The sequence below is a fragment of the Chiloscyllium plagiosum genome, unplaced genomic scaffold, assembly GCF_037043375.1.
Source record: "Chiloscyllium plagiosum isolate Xiang-an unplaced genomic scaffold, Cpla_swu_hap1 HiC_scaffold_45, whole genome shotgun sequence".
Taxonomy (NCBI): Eukaryota; Metazoa; Chordata; class Chondrichthyes; order Orectolobiformes; family Hemiscylliidae; genus Chiloscyllium; species Chiloscyllium plagiosum.
In genome coordinates, this window is record NW_028270183.1 from 14,157,758 (window position 1) to 14,164,477 (window position 6,720).

Below are 6,720 nucleotides of genomic sequence, written 5' to 3' on the forward strand. Positions count from 1 at the left end.
AAGTCTTAAAGCACAGGAATCTAACGATCTGAACCCAGCCCCTTCCTGGTGCATACAAGATTGCAGAATGATCCAAAAGGGACTGTGGAGTGTGAGGAAAAGACCACACGCAGTGAGGAACTGGGGGGAGTGTTGGTTTAAGGGGCCATGGAGGGAGGAGGAAGAGATGTAGCTTGTCCACACTGCTCCTGTTGCCAGAACAAAATAGAGTTCTCAATCTAAATAGAGGGTCGCATTGGATCAGTCGATGGCCTTTAATGTTTATGAATTTATCACTGACCATAACTGGAAATACGACAGAAGATCAACTGTGGGAAGAAGTGCTTTACTGATAACGTCACAGTGTTAATCTGGACCTCTGCATGAATCGATGGGTTCAAATCCCACCACTGTAGTCTTCTCAGTTTAAAATTCAATGAATAAATTTGGAATGTAAAGTCAGTCTCAGTAATAGTGACTATAATTTTTGTTGTAGGAGTATATCTGGTCTTTTAGGGAAGGAAATCTGTGATCCTCACCTGGTCTGGCCTACAATGTCACTCCACATTCCTGATGAAGCGCTTTTGCCCGAAATGTCGACTTTCCTGCTCCTCGGATGCTGCCTGATCTGCTATGCTTTTCCAGCACCACACTCTTGACTCTCATCTCCAGCATCTGCAGTCCTCACTTTCGCCTACATGTAACTCCAGACAATGTGGCTGACTCTTACCTATCCCTAATTGTCCAGAGGGAGGTTAATAAATGCTGGCCTCACTAGCGAAGCCCACATCTAATGGAAGTATTCAATCAGAGGTTTGGAATTCCCTTCCTCAAGAGTGGACGTAGAAATGTTTAAGGCAGAGGTAGAGATGCTTGATGACCAAGGGGATGAACCATGAGCGGGGTGGAGGATTTAGAGTTGCTGAAATAAGGGATTATTCACCACAGAGAATGGTCAGACCAGAGACCATTTGAAATCTGTAGCTGATGTATGTGGAGAAGAACACTCCTATGCGGTGGACTGAATGGCCTCTTTCCTGAACCTCGGCGACACAAGCACAGTTCTGCTGGTAATTATGATTGAGTCCACGTTACTGTGGGTGTTCAATACCTCCTCAACAAAGCATAAATTTCCAATTTCCATTAGTGTAAGCGCTTCAAAGCCAGGATTTGCAGAGTGTTTACCCGAAAGCTAGGATTTGCTAAATCTGAATACAAAAATAAGGATTAGCTAAACATAGAAATTAAGATGGGATTTAATGAGTCAGAATGGGCAGAGGTTCGTTCACCAGCTGACTGTTCCTCTTAAATGAATATTGTAGCAAGTCACGGTTTAGAAACTTCTGAAATGTACAGTCACCATCACAGTTTACATTAGTTTGGGTGTAAAGCTGCTTGAATCAAGATTTTCAGTGCAGTGTCGAGAGAAACTGGAACTATTATGGGACATTCAGACCTCTCAATGCTAAGAGTATAACACTCACTTGTCAGTGAAGCTTGTTGTACTGTTTGCTGTCATGCTGTTTTGTTACATTTTTTCCCCTCATTTGCTGTCTCACCCTCTCCTGAAACAACTGGGGAGTTGTTTATTTGCTGATCAGCACTGACTGCATGCACAGTCCCAACAGAGAGGGCAGAGGTAAATGAGAAATTCTAGGAGGGAAGGGACTCGGCAGTGCCACCACTGGTGGGAGAGTGCAATTATAATATGAACGTTTACATAGCAATTTCCTGCTAGATATAAGAACATAAGGAACTAGGAGCAGGAGTAGGCCATCTGACCCCTCCAGCCTGCTCCGCCATTCAATAAGATCATGACTGATCTTTTCGTGGAGTCAGCTCCACCATAACCCTTAATTCCTTTACTGTTCAAAAATTTACTTTTGCCTTAAAAACATTCAATGAGGTAGCCTCAACTGCTTCACTGGGCAGGGAATTCCACAGATTCACAACCCTTTGGATGAAGGAGTTTCTCCTCAACTCAGTCTTAAATCTGCTCTCCCTTCTTTTGAGGCTACACCCCAGTTCTACTTCCACCCACTGTTATGAAGATGTGGGTGTACTGTACCTTTAAGAGAGTTAAAAGCTAGCAGTGACAGCATCAAGTGTTCTCAGTAAGATACAATGTAACATGTGCTCCAGCTACTGGAGTAGCGAGGGCAGCTGGTTGCCTGGAGACAAAAACAGATTCAAATTAAGCCACTCAGTTTAAATTATACCCCCCAAAAATACCAAACTCCAATCCAGTTTGAACTTAGTATATTGACAATCTTAAAAGACAATGACACAATTCGATGCTTTGGGGGTAGAAGACCAAGGAAAATTGAACATTTGGGAGAAGAACTGCCAAGCCAGCATGTAGGGACAGCCCAAAAAATAGCGCTCTCAAACTGTTACAACACTGGGTAAACCCTCCTGCTTATTGGAAACCAGCAACACAGAAAAGATTTATCCCGTGCAATAATCTGTGAAAATTCAGTAGGCCAAGGACCAGTAAAAGTAAAGTAAAAATAACAACTTTATTTCTTAAAGAGTAACACAGAATAATTAACTAACAACTATTTACAACTCCTTCCTCGAACCTATCTTTAACTTTCCCTTCTATAATACTAGTCCGATTAACTCCGCGCCCCCCACCCTCTTAAGATTTTCAAAACAAAACTTCTTACCCCAAAACCAGGCAGCTTTTGGTTCTTTATATTCCGGTCTTCTTTTCTTCGTGTTGGGGATTCTGCCTCACAGGTCACTGATCGATAAAGGTACCTTTAAGAGAGTGATTCTCTGGGCTGTTTGCAGATGTTGTTGGCTTGGCAGTTCTCCTCCCAACTGTTCAAGTTTCCCTGACATTATACCCCCCAAAGCATCAGATTGTGTCATTGGCTTTTAAGATTGCCAATGTACTAAAATCAAACTGGATTGGAGTTTGGTATTTCTTTGGGGGGTATATTTAAACTGATTGGCCTAATTCAAATCTGTTTATGTCTCCAGGCAACCAGCTACCCTAGCTACCCCAGAAGCTGGACCACATGTTTACATTGAGATAGCTTTTAACTCTCTTAAAAGTACAGTACATCCACCAGTGGAAACAATCTCCCTGTTTCGATCTTATCTGTTCTCTTCAGAATTTTATATGTTTCTATAAGATTCCCCCTTAATTCTAAATTTCAACGAGTACAGTCCCAGTCTATGCAGTCTCTCCTCATAAGCCAACCCTTTCATTCTAGAATCAACCTAGTGAAACTCATCTGCATCCCCTCCAGTGCCAGTACATCCTTTCTCAAGTCAGGTATTAAATATAGATATGGGGCTTGATTGTGAAATTTAAGAATAGAAGCGAGGGTTAAAAATCATGAACGCACTGTTAAAAATAAAAATGCTGTTTAAGAAGGCCACAAGAAAAAGCAAACAGAGCACAGAGATTCGTTTCTAGAGAAATAGATTGGAAATACCAGGAGATGGTTAAGTTGCTACAAAATCTTGGTTAGGCCTTTCTTGGAATGCTGCGTTCAGGTCTAGTGCCAATAGCACAAGAAAACCACTGGAGAGAGCAGAAAATTATTAAGATGATGAGAACGGAACTGAGAAGTTTTAACTCTCCGAACACAATGGGGCTCTTTTATCTGAAAAGAAAAGGCAGGAAGAGCCAAAAAGAGGTTATGATTTGGAGGAGCCGGTGTTGGGATGGGGTGGACCGAGTAAAAAAAATCTCACAACACCAGGTTTAAGGTTCCAACAGGTTTATTTGGAAATACTATTTATTTGGGCTGCACTTTCATCAGGTGGTTGTGGAGCAGGACATAAGACACAGAATTGATAGCAGAAGATGACAGTGATACATTGAACAAACCTAGATTGCTGAGTCTTTCATCTTTCAGAAGAACCGAAACCAGCAAATCCATTCTAAAAGATGAAAGACTTAATCTAGGTTTGTTCAAGGTATCATTTTATCACTGTAATCTTCTGCTATAAACTCTGTGTCTTACGGTCCTGTTCCACAACCACCTGATGAAGAAGCAGCGCTTAGAAAGCTCATGCTTTCAAATAAACTTCCTGGACTATAACCTGGTGTTGAACAAAAAAAAGTTACTAATAAATCTAGGAGTAAATTCAAGAGACTCTCCGTTACCTAGAGAATATTTAAATTTGGAACAGGATACCTCCATTTGCAGAAACTAAGGAGAACAACCTTTTAAAAATGTACTTGGATGAGCACTTGAAGTGTCATAACTTTCAAGGCTATGGGTTTACTATAGGAAAGTGGGACTAACATAGGTATTTTTCGTGGTACAAACATGATGGGCCAAATGGCCTCTTCTGAACTGCATGATTCAATAACAGCCAAGATACATTTAAGAGCAAGCTTGATAAACACAGGAAGGAATAAAAGAATGTTTGGATAAAGTGGAATGGCATGAGACATCGATGGAAAATAATCACTAAATGGATCAGTTAAACTGAGTAATGTTTCTATGCTGTAAATGTTATCGAACTCTACATAAGAAGGACAGGATGCATGATTTTTTTGTTTTAAATGAGGATTCAGCCATGTACTCAAACTACACTTCACCTGAAGACTACTCAGTCCTGACTCCCCATGAGCAGTGCTACAAGAGGTCATCTCACAGTCAAGATTGGATATATTTTGTGGGGATGAGGATTGCTGTGTTGTTGTCAGCAATGTTGGAAGTAACCTAAAGGTTTCAACAGTGGCTGAACTCTGAGCGGCCTTGCGGAAGGAATTGGAGGGAAGTTAACAATAGTGAGATTTGAAGAGGGCTGCAGGATCTTTCAGAAAGACTGAGCGACTGGAGGAGATTGGAGAGTCTACAACTCTGGGAAAGATCCAATCCTTTCTTCACTGCTTTGGGATTAAAAATCTTTTACTCAGCAGCTGTCAGCCAGAGTGGGCAGGATTCTAGTGCTCAATGAAAATACTCTGTTGGATCTTCAATCTCTAGAGAGAATCTGCAGGATCATTCTACAAAGTGAGGGGCCGGTGAAATCAGTAAACGTAAACACTTCACACAGAGGCTCCATCAACCCTTGTTCCCCCCTATTTCAGACCAACTTTCACAAATCTCAAATCAGTCCATTTTATTCACAAAATAGACCATTCTTAAGCCTTCATTTGATTGTGCCCTGCTAAATTCAGTTATGTGGCGGGATGGGTCATAATGTGATGCTAGCATTGGGCAGGCCTGATTAATCTGCTCCCTTTGTCTTCACTCAAATTGCAATCCATTCAGAAAATAGCGTCACAAAGGCCATGGTAAGGGAAGAGTGATGGTGCTGTGTTCTGGACCCACTGAGGATACCCAGGCTGCCATGGCAACATGCTGCAGCCTGGAGCTGTGACTGGTCAAAGTCAAGACTCCAACTCTCTCTCCATTCCATGCTGACCAGGAATCTCTCCTACTGTTAGCGCCTCCCTTTGGTGGGTCTTGGAAGGATTTCCAAGTTGATAATCAACTACGTGATGAACACACCTTCACTCTTTGACTGAGATTCAAATTCTGAACTCCAAGCTCAGAGGTAGGGACACTACCTGCTCTCCTCCAAGCAGAGGAGGACTCATCCCTTTGAGTCAGAGATTTACAACGTGCTATAGAAGATGGATACCTCGACGTCTCTGTTTCTTTCTTCCCCTGTTTGGTTGTTCATAGAATCCCTACAGTGTGAAAAACAGGCCACCTAGCCCATCGAGTCCGCACTGACCATCCAAAGAGGAGCATCCCACCTGGCCCCAATCCCTGCATTCCCCATGGTCAATCCACCTAGCCTACACGCTATGGGCAATTCAACACATAGTCCACCTAACCTTTGGGCTGTGGGAGGAAATCCATGCAGACACTGGGAGAACATGCAAACTTCATACAGTTGCCCGACACTGGAATCGAACCCAGGTCCCTGACACTGTGAGGCACCACTGAGCCACTGTGCCATCCGTTATTAAGGTTTTGAGTAATTGTTCATAAAATACTTCCCAGGGGTACAATGATTCCTGTGCTGCTGGGATTCAGTGGAGGCTTCAACAATAAATTGAACAGATACGTCTGTCTGCAATAGGCAAATTTAGCAAAAGTAATGGCCTCTTTGCTTGTTGCGTTCTTTTTATATTTAAACTTCTGAGTAAAAGGGACCTGACAGCTCGAGAGATCTGCCTTCCTCATTAGGCAAATGGGAAACAAACTTCTTCATGAGTGAATGAATGAATGCCTTGTAACTGACAGAGGATGTTACAGAACGTACAGCACAAAGGGAGGCCATTCGGTCCCACTGGTCTATGCTATAGTTAATGCTGCACTCAACCTTTTCTTTCATTCCCTCTTTGACTCTTCCGATCAGCATAATCTTGTATTCCTTCCTTCCTTGTCAGTACATCTGTCTGTCTAGTATCAATACCATTCACCTTGACCACTCCCTGTGCAAGCAAGTTCTACATTTCAACCATACTCAGGGTAAAGGGCTTTTCTCCTGAATCTCCACTGACTATCTTATTTTTATTGCTCTTTGTTTCCCTCTGTATAGTACTCTCTCAAACCTATATCCAGTAGATCACTCCTGATCTCTCTCTCTCTCTGAGAGAAAAGCAGCCCAGCCTGTTGAATCTTTCCTGACAGTGATAACCTCTCAGTTTAACAATTCCTAAAAAAATCCCCTTCAGCACCTTTTCTTTAGAAAATGGAAATCAAAATTGTGTGCACTGTACTCTGTGATGCTGGTCTAACTTGGTACAGGCTG